The sequence below is a fragment of the Schistocerca americana genome, chromosome 3 (genome assembly GCF_021461395.2).
Source record: "Schistocerca americana isolate TAMUIC-IGC-003095 chromosome 3, iqSchAmer2.1, whole genome shotgun sequence".
Lineage (NCBI taxonomy): Eukaryota > Metazoa > Arthropoda > Insecta > Orthoptera > Acrididae > Schistocerca > Schistocerca americana.
The window spans coordinates 676,543,918-676,567,821 of record NC_060121.1 but is presented as its reverse complement, the minus strand read 5'-3'; the positions used below and the strand labels follow the sequence as shown (position 1 = coordinate 676,567,821).

The following is a 23,904-nucleotide window of genomic DNA, read 5'->3' as shown; positions in this document are numbered from 1 at the left end:
TGTTTGCAAGGAACTATGACTTTAAACATTCAGTTACTCATGTTGTTACATAGTGCTTGAGTTTGAACTATGAGTCACTCTACACCGCATTGGGTCGGATGCAAGTTCCAGTGCCACTCAGAGCTCTTTTGGAATGCGAGCAGTTTGTCGATTACCAAAACGAGCGTGCGATGGGGATGAATGTGGACTTAAGGAAAAGAGGCCCTGCCGTGTCTGCTGGAAAGTGCGTAAGAGGCTTTCAAGGGAAAACTTGCTGGCTCCGCGGACACTAAGAGGCTCTAGGGAATGCAACGTCAATAGGGCGACGTTCCTTTAGAGGGATTCTGCTAATGGAGGTCTGTCTTCTAAGAGATTTCTATCTTATGCAGTCGGGTATTACACCAAGCGCACACTTTGACAAAATATTTAGAAGTTGACAACAACTGTGTCAGTCTCTGCAAGTTTTCTGGGCAATTAGCAGACTCGTAATTTCAAGAATAAAATCATAAATATCTCACATTCCTTATTAAATATACATTAACCGATTATAGGCATTCCAAAGCTTCTAGCTTTCAGCAATGCGCTCCCTTTCAATTTTCTGTTGATAAAGCACAAACACTATTAGATTTAAAAATTGCCTACACACTTGCTACACACGTTGTGACAGCTATGGAAAAAAATACTTTAAAAACATTATAACAGGAGCTAACTTCTTCTTAAGTATCTCTCATTTGTAGGGTTACCTTTTCTACTGTAGTTCTCTGGCATATTGACGTAAACTATAGACATTAAATTAAAATTGTGTAAAGTTGCAGCACATAATTAACATTATGGCTACAAGTAACTGTGGAAATTCGATGGACTACAATTTGCGGCTGAACATGCCAATGGTGCTCTATTGTATATATACACCGAACTGATATGCGAAGGAAATATTCTGAACAGAACATACGGTGATTCAAAGTATACACGTTCTAGCTATTAGCCCAAGAAACAGAATGTCTAGGCTGCTGCAACTGTTGACAGTCAAATTCGTTGCTACGAAATGTGGTTGGAACGTAATGGCATGTGATTAAACAACGCAAAAGACTAGCTGTGACTATGTTTCTGCTGGGAAGATCACGACATTTGCAGATTCTAATGGAGACAGTTAATGAGTGTTGCTTGGACGTAACCGACGTCATCAATGGCACCATATTGTGGAAGTCTGATTGATATGTGTCATAGGCATGTACCGGCGAAATTAATACGCAGATGTAGCGTTTCTTCTGTAAGTGACCAGTAACAGTCGACTGTGAGTCCGTTTGGAATATGTCATTTAATTTATGATAGAAGAGCCGCTTTAAAAGAAACACAAAATCCGATATATTTATGATACAAACAGACAAATTATGAAATGAGAGTCACATCGTAACTCCCGAACATGTCAGTTATTAAATGTTCCGTCTTGAACGCATAATTTTGTCTTTCTTCTTAAAGTAATCCATATAAGGCACCTCTGGGAAACTCCACCTTTATTATACCACCGTGATACAATGGAAACAAAGGTAAATAAGTGTCAAATATATTCGGCATGAAGTAGCCATTGTTACTCCTGACCTAATGAGGATTAAAGTCATCGACAAACACAAAAATATGCCATAAAAGAATTCAGCTACAAAACACTATACATCCTATATATAAATATAAATATATATATATATATATATATATATATATATATATATATATATATATGTGTGTGTGTGTGTGTGTGTGTGTGTGTGTGTGTGTGTTTGTGTGTATGCACGCGCGAAGAAAATAATTCTAATGTCGTGTGACTAGAGCCTCCCGTCGGGTACACCGTTCGCCGGGTGCAAGTCTTTCGATTTGACGCCACTTCGGTGACTTGCGCGTCGATGAGGATGAGATGATGATAATTAGGACAACACAACACCCAGTCCCTGAGTGGAGAAAATCCTCGACCCAGCCGGGAATCGAACCCGGGCACTTGGCTCTGAGCACTATGGGACTCAACATCTATGGTCATCAGTCCCCTAGAACTTAGAACTACTTAAGCCTAACTAACCTAAGGACATCACACAACACCCAGTCATCACGAGGCAGAGAAAATCCCTGACGCCGCCGGGAATCGAACCCGGGAACCCGGACGCGGGAAGCGAGAACGCTACCGCACGACCACGAGCTGCGGACACCCGGGCCCTTAAGATTGACATTCTGTCGCGCTGACCACTCAGCTACCGGGGGGCGGACTGCGAGGAAAGTGCTTATATAGCGCTTTTCTCGCACAAGAACGAAGGCCCTCAGTAAGTAATGCAACACATTTTTTCTCAAAGCAAATTGGTTGCATTGAGGGTTCCAAACAATTTTAATCTCCACCGTTTTGGCTACATAATCCTATTTTTCAACATATCATTCTAATGTGATGGCCTTACCCCACCTTAATGAGTAGTTCTACATGCCCAAATGGTATCACTCAACTGATCGACAGCGGAGCCATTGGCTTAGTGCATCAGTTACCTCTCCATCATCCCCGTGCTGCTTCGCGCAGAGTATATCCTTAATTGTGCAAAACACATGAAGGTCAGAAGGTGCGAGATCTGTGCTGTAGTGTTGATGGGGTAGAACAGTCCAGTGAAGTTTTATGAGCTCCTCGAGAGTGCGCAGACCCGTGTGACGCCTTGTGTTGTCATGGAGAAGGAAAAGTTCATTTGGATTTTTGTGGCGACGAACACGCTACAGTTGTTTCTTCGATTTCCTGAAGGTAGCGCTGTACACTCTCGAGTTTATCAGTGCACCATGAGGGAGGAGATCAAACAGAATAACCCCATCACTGTCCTGGAAGAGCGTTGCAATGATTTTCCCGACTGAGGGTGCGGCTTTCAAGTTTTTCTTCGGAGCAGAAGTGGTGTGGCGGCACTCCATGGATTGCGTCAACTTTTTGCGATGGTGCCAGACGCCTCGCGAAACGACTCAAAGTGATTTTGTTCACTGTAAGATCACCGTAGACAATCTACAAACCCTCATGAATATCAGTGATGCTCTGGCTTTCCACCAAAAGAAATTCACTGAGAGCTGTCTTCTTGGAAAGTGCCTCCGTTACAGACGTCGTTTTGAAGGCTACGTGTAGCGCCGCCACCAATCGGAACTTTGTGAAACTATAGCGACTGAAGCGGGGATTTTCCATGATGTTCCACATCAAAGTTACACGTGTTTTCAACCGAAATTGGACGAGAAAGAGATCATGTTGCAGTAACTATTTAACGCAGCTGACACTGAGTGGTCTAGTAAGTTTAACCATCACGTTTCAGGAAGGAAGTACAAATCTGATGAAATATTATGCCTATATTTCGAGTTAATGTTTAGTTAATATTTTTCACAGTGATTTGGTAACTCTTCGTGATCGTACTGATGTAAGGCGTGCAGCCGCGTGCAGCAGTTCAGGAAACACGATATTTCGAGGCGCATCTAGCCTCCATCTTTATGTGATACCCCCAGCTGCGCTGTATACCGTCTTCTTTATATTATTATCGCGTCCTGTCCTTTCCTCAATACTAGGCCGCTTGCTGTGTTGGGCGGAGTGGTTGGAGGGGTGGGTTTTGTGGGGGAGTGCTGAGGGGGGGGGGGCGGGGGCGAGGTTATAACCAAATGCTGGGCGCCAGTAGTGTTTCTGCTGCCGTCCATGTCGGGCACTGAAGACGCTCTCGGCCGTGAGAGATGCATAGGGACCTAAAATTTCATCAAAGTGAAATACTTGTTGGTGCAGATAAATCAACTAAGGAATTGTTAATAATTTAAATTAATGAGTGAGGTCTTTTCTTACGAGTTTCGTCTGTTCATACCTCACTGAGTCTCGTGTCGATATGCAGTGTTCCGCAAACGCATATTATGTTGGCTGCCCTAGTTCGGTGTGTCTCCTATTCTTCTGGGATCTTTGTTAGACTGTCAGCGCAGTCTCCTCTACGGCATATAACTGGTATACTGTAGACATCTGATTTACGGAGTCCCAAATCATCTTTCACTATACCTAATACCGCACCCGGTTTCGGAGGTGAACGAAAAACGCATTTCATGTTACGTCGAGCAGAAACATCGCCGAATTTGTTCGATATGTTGCCGGCATCTTCCACTTCCAACCCCACAGTGAAATTTATCCTCGACTGGAGGAAGCTACAATGTTGAAAACGCTACTCAAACCTTTCTTTCTCGTGTGGCCATACCACGAATGTGTCATAAACATGTTTGGAAAAGTATGTACAACTTATTTCAGTGCTTTCTCTGGATATCCTCCACGAACAAATTCGCCACTACCGATGGCAGAGGGCATCCTACGGGCGACGCCATCTGTTGATCTGACATCGGAGTGTCGCTTTCTGATTCCCTCGGACTGATCAGGGACCAATTCAGCTTCAGACTGACCTAATTCTTTGAATATGTCCTCACATGCACATTCTTTATCTTCAATCGGATGGCGTCTCATAATAATGTTGTAAAGGCATAATATTTAACGATTCCAAAAACAACGTAGCCATAACCTTCTACGTGGGTTTTTAGCCGATATTACGAAGATTCATAAAATTTTAGCTCAATCAGTTATTAAGATAGGTTAGTTTGGTAGTAGCGTGATCCTCTCTCTCTCTCTCTCTCTCTCTCTCTCTCTCTCTCTCTCTCTCTCTCTCTTTCTCTCTCTCTCTCTCTGTGTGCGTGTGTGTGTGTGTGTGTGTGTTTAATGCGTATCCCGTCTAGTTCAGGGCCCGCTTTCTGGGGATTTGCAAAATGTTATTCATAAATGACTCTGATAGCAGGATGCTCTTCCTGACGTCTAAATCGTCGGGTAACACAAGGAAGTTAAGTTGCGTGCGCCATCTGTCTGCCTGTGAATCTCGTAAACTTTGGTTGGCAACTGATGATTGAAGGGATCGCTACGTAAAGTAGAAATCTAAGGATACCAGTCACTGAATGCTGGCCCCTATTTTGACTGGACCAGAGATACAATTCTTCCTATGGGTCGGTCAGTGGGCCTGAAGAAGGCTTAATGTAGAACTGAAACTGGTTGCTCAAATGATATAACAACTGGAAATCTAGACTGCTGATATTGTTTTGATTCGACATTTCTTTATCTTGCGAACTTTGGTCCATGCGTTAACGTATTTTGACCTTGTGTGTATTCCCAGAGGGGACCACCACAGCATTTGCCTAAACGAGCGTGAGAAACCGCCTGAAGCCAGCGCTCAGGCTGGCCAGTACACCTACCCACCGCCGTTAGTCCGCAGCGTGCATTCGATTCGCATCTGGTTCACCTGCTTGTCTCGCAGATTAACGCCATACACATTACGCTACACTATGAGGCTGTAACTGATTTGACTTTTATTCCCAAAATATGTATTTTTTTTTTACTAGTTACTTCCTTTTATTCTCCGGTTTAGCTATTTTTCTGAAATATTGTTACACATGTACAATATTAGAAGCTACTTTCACGAATAAAAACAATTGTGGTCTATCCCATTCTTTCGCACAGTAATTACCTGGTTTGTACAACAATATGACAAATGAATTGCTTAGTTGCTGGATGTGCATAACTTCCAGTTACCTTTCGCAATATCCAGTTACAGATAAAAATACGATTATATTTTGCAACAAATAATATATGGTAAATTTCTTATAATAAGGAATATACTATTGTTCATAACTATAAAATGTAGCTATGACCGTAAATCAGTCGCTTAACGACACTCATATTTAACTAGAATGACCTTTGCGGGACAAAATAACAAATACAGAGGGCAGGTCGGTAGATCACTTCTTGAGGCATCGGTTAACCGTTAGATTGATAATGGTGAGAAGAACATTGAGGAGGGGGAGGGGTTGACAAAGATCTGAATACAGTATGGGAATTGAAGTACAGGCTGGCTGCAATAGTCAAGCAGAAAAAGAAAAACTTTCAGAAGATAGATTAGAACTGCTTCACACGACTCGTTGGTTTCTAATGTTCTGCTTTTCATTTCAGTACCGTGACTTACAAAGGTAGATGAATGTTTATCCTCGCTCCGGAAAAAGAAATACATGCACTACTCACGAAGTACGAACCTCTTCAAAATTAATGACGTCCGAACAACGCTAATCGTCTGCTTTTTCTTTAAATGAAATAAAAACGTGCGGTTGTTAGATACACTGAAAAACCCTTTACATCTGACAAGCTCAGTAAGGATGCTGGTTTCCCACAGTCAAACTGAATTTCAGACCAGTTGGATTGCTAAAAGTGTTAGTTACTGAAGAACCTTACGTAAACAGATATCCGTATATGGATACAAATTTGGACAAATGTAGGTGATAAGCGAGTTTCAAACTATGAACAAAAGGAAGTACGGCTTCAGATGTGCATCATGTTAGATCTTAATCATGTGTTCTTCAGCTATTGACAATTTCTCTCATCTTTCCCCTCAACATTAGGTGACAGTAGAAGCACAGGACAGACATCGTAATATAACAAGCAGTGGTATTTAGTTGCAAACAAATGGAAGGCTTATGACCAGGCATAACTTACGTTGGAATAAAGTTATTCCGAAATCTTTCCTAAACCATGTTATCGTTCTTGAACATGATGTAGCTTTAAAGGTCATAATGCAATCAGCGGTGTGTCTTTGCAGGCTAGTTGTTCAGTTTGTGGTGGTATAGTATTGCCTGGTGTCAATTTAATCGTTAGGCAGTAGAAAGGTAATAATGGTACATGGATGCTCATTGCCAGACTGGAAGCCTATTCCCCAGCTCTGCATCTTTCAACTGTTTTTTTTTTTTTTTTTTTTTTCACTATGGCTAACGATGGGAGACGAACAGAGATACCGATCTTGCTAATCCGTCACCTATAAGGGAATATTACTACATGATAGCCTGTCATCTCACACAGTTTCCGTCCCTTTTCTTCCCATCGCTTATCACAGCAATACCAAAGAAGATAGCATGGCAACAGGACAACTGCACTAATAATTGCTAGGTAATGTGCAGATGTCCTACATCCACGGTATCCTAAATCCGCAGAAAGAACGATAGACGCGATCTTTGATGTCGCTGGCATCATTCAGGATATTTGGCGTGATTGTTGCTTTCGTGAGCAGAAAACTATTTAACACAACATCTAATAACAGAGGTAATCAAGGGGCGTTAACAATATCTTTGGTTGGCGCTCAGAGGCTTGCGCTCCGATCAAGTGGTGGGTTAACGCTGCTGGGAAAATCAACGTCTGACTGAGCTGACGAAGGCGACTTCAGAAGAATAGGCACTTCAAGTATTGTAAATTATGGATAGTTACAATTTCAGTCGAGTTAGTATGTTCCTTGTTAACTTTTGCTGGATGATGTTCCAGACACCAGTGGTCTTTCAAATGCTGCATGAGGTTTTCACGTCGTCGTCGGCACGAGAGGTATCACTCGCCTGCATTACTTGCTCGCTCTTGATGTCACCGTCAGAAATATCGAGGATTCTAGTTGTCGATAACTAGCTCTTGATGCTCTTTTAACCATAAAAGCTAAAATGTGGGTTCGGATAGAATACATTTGGGTTAAGATTCCTTATAAAGACATAAAAGTCTTCTTAGCCGAATTCGGGGTTGTATAACCGTTCAAAAATGCCCATAAAATGCCAGTCACCTAACTGATGTCCATAAAGTAGCTTTCCTTTGTGTTTCTGAATGACGAATTGACTGATCTGTCGTGTACTGGCTAAAACAAGTTTGTTGCTGTTGCAGTGTAGTTCAGCTATTTCATCAAGTGCTAGAGTAACCTTCGATTGGGATGCATGATACCACAATCTATATATAATATAAATTATGTAGCAACACTGATGAAGATTATACGAACCCTATATTTATAACCAATTTATGGTGCAAATGTAGTATCGAAAAAGATACTGGTAGTAGTTTAGAGTAGGCTAGAATTCAGAATGTGTCCTAGGCCGTTCAATATTCAACGCGAGTTACCATTAAGGCTAATATCTTAGGAGGAGAACCGTTTATACTAAATAATGAAACAGTCGATGTATTATGGTAATATTGTAATTTAGCTCATGAGTTAGCTATGATAATTTATGAAAATATTTTTAAGTAGTCCTTACTGCTCTTTTGTTTACTGTAAAGCATAGCCAAATAACTTATCATTAGGATTTACGACAAAAATACTTGAGGTATATAACTGATATGCTAAATAATCTTTAATGCGAAGAAATTTACACCTCCTAGTTCTTCGTGCAATTCTACTTCTGCATCAATGCTCCACAAAGCCTCATGACGGTGTGTGGCGGAGGGTACTTCCGGTACCATTAACTGATCCTCCTTAACCTGTTATACTCGCGAACGGTGCATGCGATGCATGATTGTCAGCTTCCTCTATATTAGTAGGTGCTAATTACTCAAAATTTTTCTCTTCGTCATCACTTGGTGAGATATATGTGGGAGGTAGTATTATGTTGTCAGGCTCTTCCCGAAAAGTACTCTCTCTCTAAACATCAATAGCAAACCTGTCCGTGTTGTATAACGCCTTTCTTGTAACGTCTGCAACTGGAGTTTGTTGAGCATCCTTGTAACGCTCTCGGGCCGAATAAACGATCCCGATAACGAAGCGCACTGCTCTTCTTACGATCTTCCCTCTCTGTTCTATCTGCCCTACCTGGTAATAGTCCCAAATGGATGAAGAGTATTCAAGAATCGATCGAAGAAGCGCCTTATAATCTCAGTCTGGAACCTGCTTTCCTACAGTTGCTTCATGTGGTCACCGCACTTCAGCTGGCTAGGGATAGTTACTCCCACATATTTTACTATACATATTATTTCCAGAAATTTGTCATCAATAGTGTAGTTCTACGGTAGTGGTTTCTTTTCCTGTGTACGCACAATATGTTGCATTTACTTACGTTCAGGGTTAACTGGCAAAGCCTGCACCATTGATCAATCCCCTATAAGTCACTGAGCAACTCGGTACTGTCTACGAGCGTTTCTGCTTTCTTACAGACAACCGCATCATATTTGGACAGTCTTCAAGAGCTTCTGCCCCTTTGTACTGGATTATTTATATACATTTTTAACAGTAATGATCCTATCATACTTCCTTGGGGTGCTTCGGATATCATCTCTACATCTGTCGAATTTGTTCCGTTGACACTGATGTGTTGCCGTCTATCTGCAAGGAGGTCTTGAATATAGACGCAAATCCGATCAGGTGCTTGATAATATCTTTTTTTTTTTTTCACTGAAAGGCAGTGCCGGACGGTGTCAAATGTCTTCCGGAAATCAAGGAATATGACACCAACCTGAGCGCCGTTGTTACAACTCATGGAGAAACAGAGCGAGCTGAGTTTCGCTAGATCTCCGTTTGCGGAATTCGTGTTGGTTTTTATAGAGAAGATTTTCGTTGTCCAAGAACGTCATAATTCTTGAATATAAAACGTGTACCATAATTCGACAACTGACTGACGTCAACTGGTGACGATAAGTTGAAGATTGCGAAAATCGGTATTAGTTGAAAGATATTCATTTGTCTCCGAACGCTGCCAACGTTAAGCTGCCCGTAGACGCGAAGTGGTACTGTACACAGTGCTACGGGTAATGCAAGCAGCAGGCACTGCCTTCCCCTTACCATTGCTCACCCACCTGCAGCTTTAATGTGAGGGCAACGGTGTTGCCAGCAGCCAGCGCTTGAATCGTCAGGTTATCGTGCCCAGATAGTTCTTCATATTCGGTAGCGAACGACATAGAAATATCCCTCCACATCCCTAGTATCCTTCAAATGCTCGTACTGAACTTCTGCTGTGCAGCAGGTCTCAGTTCGGTTTTACTTTCTGCGATATGTGAAGCCAGTCGTTTGGAAGTTTTCAAGTTTCTTTCATTATACGCTACCGAGCGAGGTGACGCAGTGGTTAGCACAGTGGGCTCGCATTCCAGAGGACAACAGTTCAGACACGATTCCGGCATTCCTGATTTACGTTTTTCTTGATCTCTAAACCGCCTGAGGCAAATGGCGGGATGGTTCCTTTGAAAGGACGAGGCCGACTTCCTTCCCTATCCTTCCCTAAGCCGCTGGGACCGATGACCACACTGTCTGGTCCCCTCCACCGAATCAATGAACCAACCAACCATTATGCGCCTTCGTGTACTAATGTGCGTGTTTGTGCGTGCAGACACGACGTGCCGATTATGTGTACATGATAAGATCCGGAATGGAAGCATGTGGCTACAGCGGTTAGGGACACGACGTAAAACCTAAATTAGTTTACGTTAACAGATGATTGAAGCCAGATCTCCAAAAGGCCAGTCTAGTGTTCAAACCACTGAGTTATTTCGATTGGTTGTCATGACTGTAAATGACACAGGTCCCGAAAGAAGAATTATTTTGTGATAAGGACTATATACGGCAGTACGGTTAGTTGGGATTTTGTTATGGGTAGAAGACAACAGAGGATACATAACTCGAGAAAGAGGTCAGTGAATCGTTTCAGTAGTAGTGGACGCCATAAACGAATTAGAGACTTGAAGTTATGATTTAGGTGTTTAATCTAACCAATTAGTTGATCAATAGCTTGGATCCATTAATAACCTTAGAATCCATCTACATGGGTGATGGGTCTCCTACAGACGTCGCATACCCATCATGGCGTAAATGCCCGATTTATCAATTCAAAACTATTTCAGCCCTTCTTGAAATGTCGGAACTAACTGTGTATAGCACATAGTAAAATAATCATAAGTTTTATTACGATGGAAACTGAGGCACCAAACGATGAGGCTCAAATTTGAAGAGAATGTCGTCGCATTCAACTTTAACGGTGGTTAAACTCACAACGGTCCAGCTGGATTTAGGTGTTCATTGGTTTCCCAAATTGATGCAGATGATTTCTGGGAAGGTTACTTATTAAGAGACAATGCCAATTCGCTTCCACATTAGACGGCAGTTTTAATCTTTATTCTGTTTTTATGATCTTGACTTCCACGGAGATTGAAACAATAGCCTTCCGTCCATTCTTTTCTTGCAATATGTAGCGGTAAAACTTAAGAGTTTATTTATAATTTAGGTCATGGAGTGCGTTGAGTTCTACTTATATAGTATTAACTATTCATATTTGATCTATGAAATGTAATTTACAAAATCTGCTTGAACAACTGTGGTTGCTGCTGCTGACAATGTGTTTAAGAAGACGAAACATCTAAGGTCGTAAGTGTCCTTTTCACTTCTCAGGGTGGAATAAGAGCACCCCACCCCTCTGTGCTTAATTCTATGTGTAAGGTCGGAAGAATTTTCTAAATGTTTTCGGAGGTGTATCTGAGACGGTACGTGAGTACGTGCCCGCTATTTACCCAGTATTTTGGCCGCACACCGATCCCCGTCGTTAATCCTCCGGGACGACCCGAAGCACGGCCGGCGGTGCGGATATTAAAAGCGAAGTTGTTTTTCACAGCACTGCTGATTGTTCACCACTCAGCCAAATGCTATTTTGTAGACGTTTTTGCCCGCAGGTGGCAATAGCGGGACTGCGTTTTACATGGGTCTGCACGCAACTGACGGTGTCACACGCGAGGTGCGACGGATATCGTTCCCGGTCGATGGCAACCAGCAAATACTGCAAGCGGCGCCACACAGTGCCGGCACTACAATCAACCGACAACCTGGTGCGGCACCGACCTTCATACCATCTGATGTGGATTATTACAAGCGCCCAGCTAAAGCGTGCTACCAGAGAAAATACTGGCGTACATAGGTCATCGGTGTGCGCAATCTACGAACGGTAAACTTTCCCTGGAGACTCCTCTATGTAGGAGAACAATGGCTGTTAAATAATTTTCAGTATTCTGTTAATAAGGAATTAAACGTTCCATTCAGATCCTATTCAAAGAGCTGTTCATTATTTGTGAAACTTACACACATACCGGTGATGAACAGTCGAAAACATATGATAGCTTTGTAGACACAGTAATAATAGCCCATGTTTACTTAAATTCATGACGTCTGTTTTTCCAGCTCATTTCTACGACTGGGTGAAAGAGTCAATGGCACCTACTTTAATCAGGAGGTACTAAAGAAACTTGTCCCTGCAACCATGGATAACAGAATTTGAAGAAGCACATTTTCCACCAGGCTGTGTTTCACATTTTGTATTTCCACTATTGGTTTCGGATGCTGCCCATTCTGAAGGTCATCTATAGTAACAGGAGTCGATACATCTTTGTCGTTTGGTTAAAAAATCATGTCGTTATTCCACCAGGCTGTGTTTAAAATATTTTATGTCCACTTCTGGTTTCGGGTGCTGCCCATTCTGAAGGTCGTCTATGGTAACAGGTGTCGATATATCTTTGTCGTTTGGTGAGAAAATCATGTGTCATGCAAAGGAAATGGAAAAAGGTTGTATCCACATCTGTTACTGCAGATGCACTTGAGGATGGGTAGTGCCCGAAACTAGTAGTGCAAACAAAAGGTCTTAAGTACACCTTGGTAGAATAACGTCCGACTACAGATTTACTGATGCTGTGGGGCCCACCCAAAAGAATAGTCTATAAAACACTTCATTACGATCCTACCGGTTTTGAACGCCTAAATCGCAGGTTTTCTTGGACCTTACTTTCCTAGACTCAATGTTAGATCTGTTTATTGCACATGACAGATGTTCACCTCCGAACGACTATTAGGTGCTAATGAGGCCTCTTTCTAGAATTTCTCTAGATTGCGTTTTGTGTGCATGAAAATATCTTCAAAGCACCTATATATACAGGTAATTAAAATCCTGTGATACTGCAGCAAAGGAAATAATATCCTAGGTAGTGGGACAGTGGTAACGTTTGCTAAGGTCAGCTAAGGTTCCAGGCAGTGAATAAACGACGAGCGGTCGAATATTAACAGTTGATTCAGTCCTGAAGTTGCGTGCCTTACTGGAGAATTATCGAAATATGTATCAACAGAAAGAACACCCATTTTGCTACACCAAATGCTTAATGATAGTGAGGTAGGACCTCAACGTGAATTCAAAATATTTGTTACCTAAGAGCCACAAAACTCGTTTGATGAAACAACAGATCTTCAGGATTGGCCTACATTCACCTCAACGTGAATCCCAAATGTTTCTTACATAAGAGCCACAAAACTGATTTCATGGAAAAACAGACCTTCAGGATTGGCCTACATTCACTAGTCCAGTTCGTTACTGGGAAATATTTTTGAAATCCAAATAAGCTACTGTTTCTTCACGTTTTTTCACATTCACAAATTCAGGAGGAAGTAGTTTTATTTTAATCAACAGTTCCAAGCAAAGTAGGTTTCTTCTTCAACAGATCCTTAGACAAGATGCAACTAGAAAACCAGTTACTTGCTGTCATATTATGGCCTGTCCACTGAACTGTCTTGCTTAAACGAATCACCACATCTTACGATCCATTTAGCTGTTTCTCAACGCATACCTCCACAGCAAGGGCGTATTACATCCTGGCATTACAGTCGCATCTTTTATCCACTGTGTGGTCGTTTCTGATCACCTGGAACAGTTCAAATAAATCCCTAGTCCGTGCAGTTTTATCTAATTGCTTTCCCTTTTGCCCGTTTTGAATGTCATCAAACCGTGTGCATCTGAACAGAAACCGACACAAACTCATAGTATTGTGAAGTATCTCAATTTCAAAATCCTTTATGTTCGACAGTCCTTGAGGTTCATATATTGAGAGCCATAAAACCTGTCCAAAATAAGTGGCCCCACAAAAGCTTTAATTTCAGCCACATATTTCTCTTTGCCTTTTCATTCCTGGCAAAATGTTCCCGGAATCTTCTTGTGTCCACATATTTCACTGATCATGGGAGAACGCGCTGTTAAGTAATACCTACACTTTTTTTTAATTCTGTTCTCAACATCAGTTGAAATATTACATGTCATGCATATTACTCGGTCAACATTCTCGCATCGATGTCACCTGTTGCAACATTTTACCGCTACAGGGCTCCGAATTGTAGAGTGTAACACGGCATTTTGTATAACGGAACTCCGTCGGTGCTAGAGAAGCATGGTACTGTAGTCGAGTTTCTAACCGCAGAACACGGATCTGAAGACTTCGTCCAAACATTGAGCACCCAATCCTTCAGCGTTACAATGTCAACCACACACGAGCGCTGCAGCATTTGCAACAATCGAACGCCTTGGGTTCAGTGTTATCGAGCATCATCGATCCAGACCCGGTTTGGCTCTATCCGATTTTCACCTGTTTCCAAAAGTTAAAGGACACCATCGAGGATTTCACTTTGACAGTGATGAAATGGTGAAGCAGAGGTGAGATTGTGGCTCCATAATCAAAGTCAAACATTCTACAGCGACGGCATCAACGACTGGTCTCTCGTTGAGAGAACTATATTTGTCGCCAGAATAACTATGTCGAGAAATAAATTTGTGGGGATGGAAAATAAATGTGTCGACTGTTTATATAGTTCGATTTATTTAATAAAAAATTCGTAGGCATTACTTTTAAGTACGCCTTCGTATCTTCATCCATAAGTAATATGAAACACTCTAAAGTCGATTTCGCAATTCTTGTGCCACGTCTTACACCTAGCACGAAATAATAGTATTTTTAAGTCATTTCACTTCATTTTCTATGGGATTGCAGCCGGATGATGTTGACTTGTTGCCACAATATTTCAGCTGTCAACCGCTCCGTCATTATCGGTAAGTATCTGCCACTGAGTGACGGACACTCATCTGAAGATGGCTGGATGGTTGCCAACCGGAATACTGTGGCTAGAAGTCAACATCATCCGGCTGCATCCCGGAACCTCATAAAAGATACAGTACGCCGAGAAAACTTAAAGAATTGCATTTGATTACATTTCGTGGAGGAGCGTTCTTCATTTATTTCGCTGATTTGCCTTTTCCCAAGCAGAAATTATTTTCAGAGCTTATCTCATTACCATCACCATCAGTCTCTGTATCATTTTCGTGCTCCATTTCTTCTCGCTCATCACATGATTCTGAATCTGGTTTAGCATACGTTTCTCTTGCTTCAACATCTTCACGTCATCTGTACATATTCGTTCTCCGTTTTCTTCATGCGAACACGAAGCGCAGATTGAGCTGTTGCCATTCAGCGACAGAAATCAAACTGGCTCCAAGAGCCTTATTTCATTTGGAAAGCTGTTAGAATATCCGCAGCTAACAACAATGTTTTCACTTAATTTGACTAAGGAAGACTGAAAAAAAAACTGAACGTTTTTTTTTTTTTTCCATTAGGACTAGCAAGGGATCTCCTTCGTCAGCAGAGAAATAGTCATAATTCAAACTTATATTGTTGGACCAAACTGCTGAGGTCATTAGTCACTAAGCTTGCGCACTCCTTAATCTAACTTAAACTAACTTACGCTAAGGACAACACACACACCCTCGCCCGAGGTAGGACTCGAACTTCCGTCGGGGGAAGCCGCGCGGGCCGTGGCCAGGCTCCTCGAGCGCGCGGCTACCCCTCGCGGCTGTAATGTAGTGACTTGCATAACAGTTAAATAGGAAGCTAACGGAGTATTATAAAATTCTGTAAATCTAAACTAATAATCCGGGCAGATTCTATTAACTGCGGTGTCCACTTAACTCAGAGCCAGAGCTAAACGGTTACGCAGAATTTGTGAAGATCAGGTCTTGAAGACAGGGCACTAAGAACAGGGAAACAATACAGGTACATTGATGGTTCATACCACTGACATAACGATAAAAATACCACAGCTGCAAGCGCAAGCAACCATGTTCAATAATGCTTTTCGTGCAGCCACAGGACGTCGTGTTACGACTCAAACTGTGCGCATTGCCTGCACGGTTCGCAACTTCACTCCCGACGTCCATGGCGAGGTCTATCTTTGCCACCACGACACAATGCAACGTGGTACAAAAGGCCCCAGCAAGATGCCGAATGGTCCGCTCAGGTGTGGCATCACATGTGGACCACCACCTCTGAAGGTCTCTCTATATGGCTGTACAACATCCAATGTAAGGTTTTCATGAGCACTAAAAGGGTGGAAATGATGTTTATGTTGATCCGTATTCCAATTTTCTGTCCAGATTCCGGAACTCACAGAACCGAGGTGGTGCAAAACATTTTTGATTGGTGTAAATGTATTAGTCGAATGGATCTAAGCACTATGGAACTTAACGTCTGAGGTCATCATTCCCCTAGACTTAGAACTGCTTAAACCTCAGTAACCTAAGGCCATCGCCGGCCGGGGTGGCCGAGCGGCTCTAGGCGCTACAGTCTGGAACAGCGCGACCGCTACGGTCACAGGTTCGAATCCTGCCTCGGGCATGTATGTGTGTGATGTAGTTAGGTTTAAGTAGTTCTAAGTTCTACGGAACTGGTGACCTCAGAAGTTAAATCCCATAGTGCTCAGTGCCAACCTAAGGCCATCACACACATCCATGCCCATGGCAGGATTCGATACTGCGACCGTAGTAGCAGCGCGGTTCCGGACTGAAGCTTCTAGAGCCGCTCAGCCATAGCCGCCGTCAAATGTATTAGACTGATGCAAAAGTTCGTAGCGTTTTTCCATAAGTTTAAAAAATGCGGGAGATACATATAACAGAGGTTTTGTCATGAGTAATATACAGGTATCCTCCTTCACTATTTATAACAGTCTACCAATGCTGGGAAATCTTTTCGATTCCGCGAATGTAGAAATCAAGTGGTTTTGTGTTGAAGAACTTGTCGAACCTTGTTCGGAGCGCATTTTTATCCAGAAAGGAATTTCCAATAAGGATGGTGTACCGAAAGCGAAAAGAGGAAAATTCGAGAGGGCAAGATCATGTGTAAGGTAGATGCAGTATGACTTCCGAACACAACTCCTGCATGGTGTTTTTGTCAGCCCAGCAGAATTCCGGCGGGCGTTATCGTGGAGTAGCATTACTTTACGCAATCTTTTTAGCTGTGGTCCTTTGACTGCGTCTGCAAGACGTCTCAGTTATTGACAATAAATGTCAGTAGGGATGGTTACAACTCGGGGAAGCAATTCGTAGTACTACATACCGAAGCTGTTCCACCAGGTATTCGCAGGTCGTTATACGTGGAGCTGCTGTGTTAATTGGGCTTTCTTTTCTTTTCCATATGTTAGCATTGAGATTCCATTTCTCCTCACTAGTGACGATACAGGATACGAATAGTCGATGCTGTTCGCTAGCCAATTGATGACGAGCAACCAGAGACTCACACTTGGCTGCCCGCTGATTTTTGGGATTTTGGGTTTGAGAAAGTGGTAACCATACACCCGGTTTTGAACCTTCCTCGTTGCATGCAAATGTCGCACGACGCTGAAATTATCATAGTTCATCACATTTGCCAGTACTCTAGTACACAGACGTGATTCATTACATATTAATGCGTTTAAACGACCCTCATGAAACCCCGAAGGTCCTCTTCAACGTGGAGAGTCACTACTGTCAAAACGACGCTCCTTAGAAGGAGAAAACCATTTTCTTATAGCGCTCTGTCCACTGGCGTTATCGGCACACACAATGCAAATGTTTCAGGCTGTGTCTTCTGCTGTCACCAACCTACTGAATTCAAACATAATGTCGCGATTCCTTCACTTGGAACTCCACTGTTCAGCGTCCGCAGCTCCACTCACTATCTCCAAATGACAATATGTAAGCTACATAGGAACACTGAACTACAGATGAAAAATGACAATCGAGAAATAAACCTGTAGCTAACGGAATACCAACATCCAAAACAAAGACGCTGCGAAATTATGCACCAAGTTAATACGAACGTTAAAATGATAGTCGCTTCCGTGAAGGGAAGGTATCTCTTTAGTTTTGACGCGTCTGGCATTTACAAAATTACCTGCAGCCAATATAATAAATTTTATATCGGCCAAACAGGCAGAAATTTCAGAACTCGATTCAAAGAACATTGAGACTGTTACAGACTTGATAAATGTAACAAATCGGCAGTAGCAACTCACATTAAATGCACAGGTCACCCTTTGAAAACCGAAGACAACCTTGAAATTTTACACAAAATACGAACAAACACAAGAATGGATAGCATGGAAGAAATGGAAATTTTCATACATAATGCAAAACATGGAGATAACATTCTTAACGAGATAAGCGAATTCAAACACTCAAAACTCTTCGACAGTCTTAAGCCAGTTCTTACTCAATAGATTCAAGATGTGTCAGTATAAATAAACGCCTACAAATCTACCAGTATCAATAATATGGATTCAAAACCTAAATAGCCGCGCTTGGTAGCCGATTGGTCTGAGGCGTCTTGTCACGGTCCGAGCAGCTTCCCCCGTCGGAGGTTCGAATCCTCCCTCGGGCATGGGTCTGTATGTCGTCCTTAATGTAAGTTAGTTTAAGTTAGATTCAGTAGTGTGTAAGCTTAGGGACCGATGACCTCAGCAGTTTCGTCCCATAAGACCTTACCACAAATTTCCAAAATTTTCGAAAACCTCGATAATCGATACTTAGTGACATGTTACATATGCGAAATCTTGTGTTAAGTGCATAACGTTTACATGTATGTCGAAACAAAATGTGCAGTGAATTACGACGGAAAACAGTGAGAAAATAGAAAGTGCAATCGTGTAATGTTACTCGACAGACCCGCCATTACACCAGTGACGCAAGTGAAGCTGCAAGGCGATGAAATCGTAAGTGATCAATTGTCATATAAAAGCCTTTCACGCTATTTTCGCAACACACAACAGATGCAGAACTATCTGCATCCTATGCAAGCTGTGATATCATACATAATCAACCACAAGAAAAAACCAGCAGAAGACATAATGTCAACGATATCTGGCCATCCACTGCCCCCCTCCTCTGCAAATGCAACACCAGAAACTACAGTAACAAACAAAGGACAAAAAGTTCTATGTCGATCTTGTTTAAGACAGTTTATATTTAAGTAATATTTCTCTGTATGTATGTTTGTATGTATAAAAACCTGAAGATCAACAGAACATGTCCGAAACGCGTTGTATTATGTTAGATTAATACAACATGGAAAGGTGACTGGAAACAGATATCACAAATACATTACTAACCCACACAGTCACGGTTAACAATCGTAGCCATTATGGCCGAAAATAATTACGAATATAAGTTGCTTAACATTCGTTTCTTTTACATATTTTTAAGGACGCTGGTAACCTCGGGGTTGAGTGCCCCTAAACTCTAAATACACAACATACACACACACACACAAACACACACACACACACACACACACACACACACACACACACACACACATTAATTTACGGTTATGAAAGAAAATGTTACACATAACATATCACCTTAAGGAACACTACACTCCCGCTCAAAGCTCTCAGATAAACCTTCACAAAATACAAATATCAAAAAAAGTTTTCCATTACCCCGGGTCCCAGAACTCCTGAAGATAGTTGTTCACCGCACATTTTGTATCACAAATGTAATGCCTTTTATTGTTTATAGATGTCACTAAAGCCTCCCAAAGATGGAAACAACCACGCATGAGCAGCGCCTATTAGACGGAGAGGGTCTGACAGCCGATCAGTTCCAGTCATTCCACCAGGAAGGTGGTACGTGGCTCATGCTGTCTGTAGTTCCACCATGCCTAGACAGTCAATACCACGGTTCGATTGAGTCTGCATTGTTACTTTTAGCCAGGAAGGGCTCTCAACAAGGGAAGCGTCTCAGAGTGAACCAAAGTGATGTTGTTGGACATCGAACAGATACAAAGAGACACGAACTTTCGATGACGTACCTTTCTCAGGCCACCCAAGGGCTACTACTGCAGTGGATGAAAGCTACCTACGGATTAGAGCTGGGAGGAACCACGACAGCAAAGCCACCATGTTGAATAATGCTTTTCGTGCAGCCACTGTACGTCGTGTTACGACTCAAACTGTGCGCAATAGGTTGCATGTTGCGCAACTTCACACACGACGTCCACGGCGAGGTCCATCTTTGCAACCACGACACCATGCAGCGAGCTACAGATGGGCCCAACAACATGACGGATGGACCGCTCAGAATTGGCATCACGTTCTCTTCACCGATGAGTGTTGCATATCCCTTCAACCAGACAATCGTCGGAGACGCGTTTGGAGGCAACGTGGTCAGGCTGAATGCCTTAGATAAACTGTCCACCGGGTGCAGCATAGTGGAGGCTCCCTCCTGTTTTAGGGTGGCATTAGGTAGGGCCCACATTCGCCGCAGGTGGTCATGGAAGTCGCTGTAACGCCTGTAGGATACGTGAATGCCATTGTCCGACCGATAGTGCAACCATATAGGCAGCATATTGGCGAGGCATTCGTCTTCATTGACGACAGCTCGCGCCCCCGTCGTGCACACCTTGTGAGTGACTTCTTCCACCATAACGACTAGAGTGGCCAGCATGTTCTCCAGATGAACTCTGTCGAACATGCCTGCGATGGATTGAAAAGGGCTGTTTAAGGACGATGTGACCCACCAACCACTCTGTGGGATCTACGCCGAATCTCCCATGAGGAGTGGGACAATCTGGGAAACAGTGCTCTGATGAAATTGTTTATAGGATGCCACGACGAATACAGGCATGCATCAATGGAATAGAGCGTGCTGCTGGGTATTAGAGGTACGTGCGTGTACAGCAATCCGGACCACCACCTCTGAAGGTCTCGCTGTATTGTGGTACAACATGCAATGTGTGGTTATCATGAACAATAAAAAGGGCGAAAATGATGTTTATGTTGATCCTTATTCCAATTTTGCGTACAGGTTCACGAACTCTCAGAACCGAGGTGATGCTAAACTTTTTTTGATATGTGTATGTACCACTACTATACTATTATGGAAAGGAAAATTTTAGTACAGGTTGTCAACAACAGAAATCTCTTACATGAAGGGATCAGAGAATAATATGCCTCTAAGTAGTATCATACTATGTCACTGATAATGATTGCAGCAAAAAGTAAAGGAAACAAAAGAAACATTCGAAGTAGGTATTAAGATCCATGGAGAAGAAATAAAAACTTTGACGTTCGCCGAAGACACCGTAATTCTGTCAGAGACAGCAAAGGACTTGGAAGAGCAGTTCAACGGAATGGACATTGTCTTGAAAGGAGGATATATAATGAACATCAACAAAAGCAAAACGAGGATAATGGAACGTCGTCGAACTAAGTCGTGTGATGCTGGGGAATTAGATTGGGATATGAGACACTTAAAGTCGTAAAGGAGTTTTCCTATTTGGGGAGCAAAATAACTGATGATGGTCGAAGTAGAGAGGTTATAAAATATAGACAGGCAATGACAAGGAAAGCGTTTCTCCAGAAGAGAAATTTGTTAACATCGAGTATAGATTTAAGTGACAGGAAGTCGTTTCAGAAAGTATTTGTATGGAGTGTAGCCACATATGGAAATGTAACATGGACGGTAAATAGTCTGGACAAGAAGAGAATAGAAGCTTTAGAAATGTGGTGCTACAGAATAATGCTGAAGATTAGATGGGTAGATCACATAACTAATGAGAAGGTATTGAATAGAATTGGGGAGAAGAGGAGTTTGCGGCACAACTTGATTAGAAGAAGGGATGGGTTGGTAGGACATGTTCTGAGGCATCAAGGGATCTCCAATTTAGTATTGGAGGGCAGCGTGGAGGGTAAAAATCGTAGAAGAAGACCAAGAGATGAATACACTAAGCAGATCCAGAAGGATGTAGGTTGCAATAGGTATTGGGAGATGAAGAAGCATGCACAGGATGGAGTAGTATGGAGAGCTGCATCAAACCAATCTAAGGACTGATGACCACAACAACAACAGATTCTTGTACAGCTAACATAAACAGGGTGAGAAAGTCAATGGTTGATTGGTACCATTTGAGCACATAACGTGAGCAGCATTTGCTTACACTGTCCGGGTTGGCGTTTCACGGAACGTGCCAAATTTGGCGACAAGTGTCTTGAATCCTGATAGGAAAGATATCATTTGCTTAGCTACATTTATTTGTATAACTTCTAGCTGAGGCTATAAAATTAGCTTTATAGTTTGTAAATTGTGCAGCTTTCATTCCGCTCTGTTAGATTAACATCTAAATTGATGCAGAATTGTTGTAGTGAGCGTATGACTTTGTTGGGTGTCATACCAAATCTACCCTACACATTAAAGCGTCGTTAGCTCATATTACTGAGACTTACAACACTTCGTGCTGTCTAGTACCCATGGTCACACATTTAAACGGCGCAAAAGGTATTTAAAGAGTTACAAGGCAGGTGGATTTTCATGACCGATACCGATCCGAATCGTAATATTCCTAATGCATGTTACGACTTCATCAGAATAATACTTCAGCTATTTCGTTATATCAGTGCTAATAATTCTTCAGCATGACAGTACCTTTCGTTGAGTTAAGGTAATTACGTAATTCCACAACAAAGAAGTCCCATAAATTTTTGTGTTCAGCTATTCACTCAGCGTCTTTACCTGTTGCCATTAAATTTGTTGTGATGCATTTCTAAGTACCTTCACCTTTAGTTAGGGATTAGTATATTTGTCCGCCTCCGTAGCTAAGTAGTCAGCGTAGATGGCTGCAATGCCGAAGACTTAGGTTCGATTCCCGGTACTGACAAGTGTTTTTCCTTGGTGGTAGGTCTAGTACGCTCTGCAATCAACCTCGTAATACAAATTGCAATTAAGGAGCTACTTTTGCAAAACGGCCAGGAATGGAGTCACCTTACCACATGCCTCTCCATAACCTCAACCACATCATTCCGCAACACTTAGGACGTCACGGCAGTCGGTAGACGTTCATTGGACTTTCACAGCCCAAGCGAGGAACTCGTTAGTGATATATTCTGGTTCTTTCTAAATACAGAAAAGTTCCATCTCGTTGAATGACTCCTTCCCCTCTATACTCTGTTAGTAATTGCCCTTTAATGACAAAGGATTTTGATCGGTAGGGTTTGCATAGGCAACTGTCCACTTTGTGTCGTCGAAAGTGTCAGCTAGTGGTCCACTCAGTCCGGTAATGGTTATCACGTCTGAATAATTATTGGCATCTTTTCTATCGGCATTGGCAGAACAAAGATTATGATCCCTCACGCTGGCCAGGACACAAATACCCGTGGAATGTAACAGTTTGTTCCTGTGGTCGATGATGGTGGAGTTCACAAAGTGAAAGGCTACACAAAAGCAAAGTCCAGAGTTCTGTGAAAGTCGTCGCAAGCACGTGCAAACAGTCCAGGGAGCGATCCGAATCGATAAACGTAAGCAAAACGAAGGTCACTCACCATCCTATCAACGGCGCGTATCCAAGGCATCAGAGTATTCTGCCGGACAACTGCGTGGCTTATGTACTATTACACACTGTCGCATGGAGGAGCGGGAGCAAACAGCGGCCGTGCTAGAATGCCGAAATATCTCTGACCTTCCCTGTTCATAGATACTTGTGCTGGGTGGGGAATCCGAATAAATACTGAATACTACAGTTTTGGTCGACGAAATATAATCGACGATTGGCATTGAGCATGCCTGGGTATGCTTTATGTATCTCGAGTGTAGCGGCTAACCTTCACGTTTGACGCTATCGACTGTACCGCCTCAATAAACATTCGCCTCAACAGCGTGTAGCACATCTTGCAATTGTGAACTATTTTTTATTAATTTTTTAAAGTTTTATTTATTTACTTATTTATTTTTTTCCTGTGTCGAATCCTGGTCGGGACAGAGATGTAACAGTTGGTTTTTGATGTAGCTTTCACCTTCCATTGACGTGAAAATTCGCCAAGAACCACACATTGTTCGGATTCCATGTCACACTGTAGATGCACTTACTCCAGTACGATTACTGGCGTAGGTTATTGACATCCGAGTCTCCCAATTAGTGTCCAATTGAAAGACTTGCACAAGTCACTTAGGCCCAGATCCCCGCCTACTGCGACACACTATATTCCACCACAGCAC

General features: G+C 42.4%; 1 protein-coding gene across 1 annotated transcript in view; it reads right to left on the bottom strand.

Moving 5' to 3' along the window:
• LOC124606310 (glycine receptor subunit alpha-2-like) overlaps positions 1–23,904 on the bottom strand; it is a 629,777-nt gene that overhangs the window by 324,849 nt on the left and 281,024 nt on the right. The gene's annotated exons all lie outside the window — the stretch shown is intronic.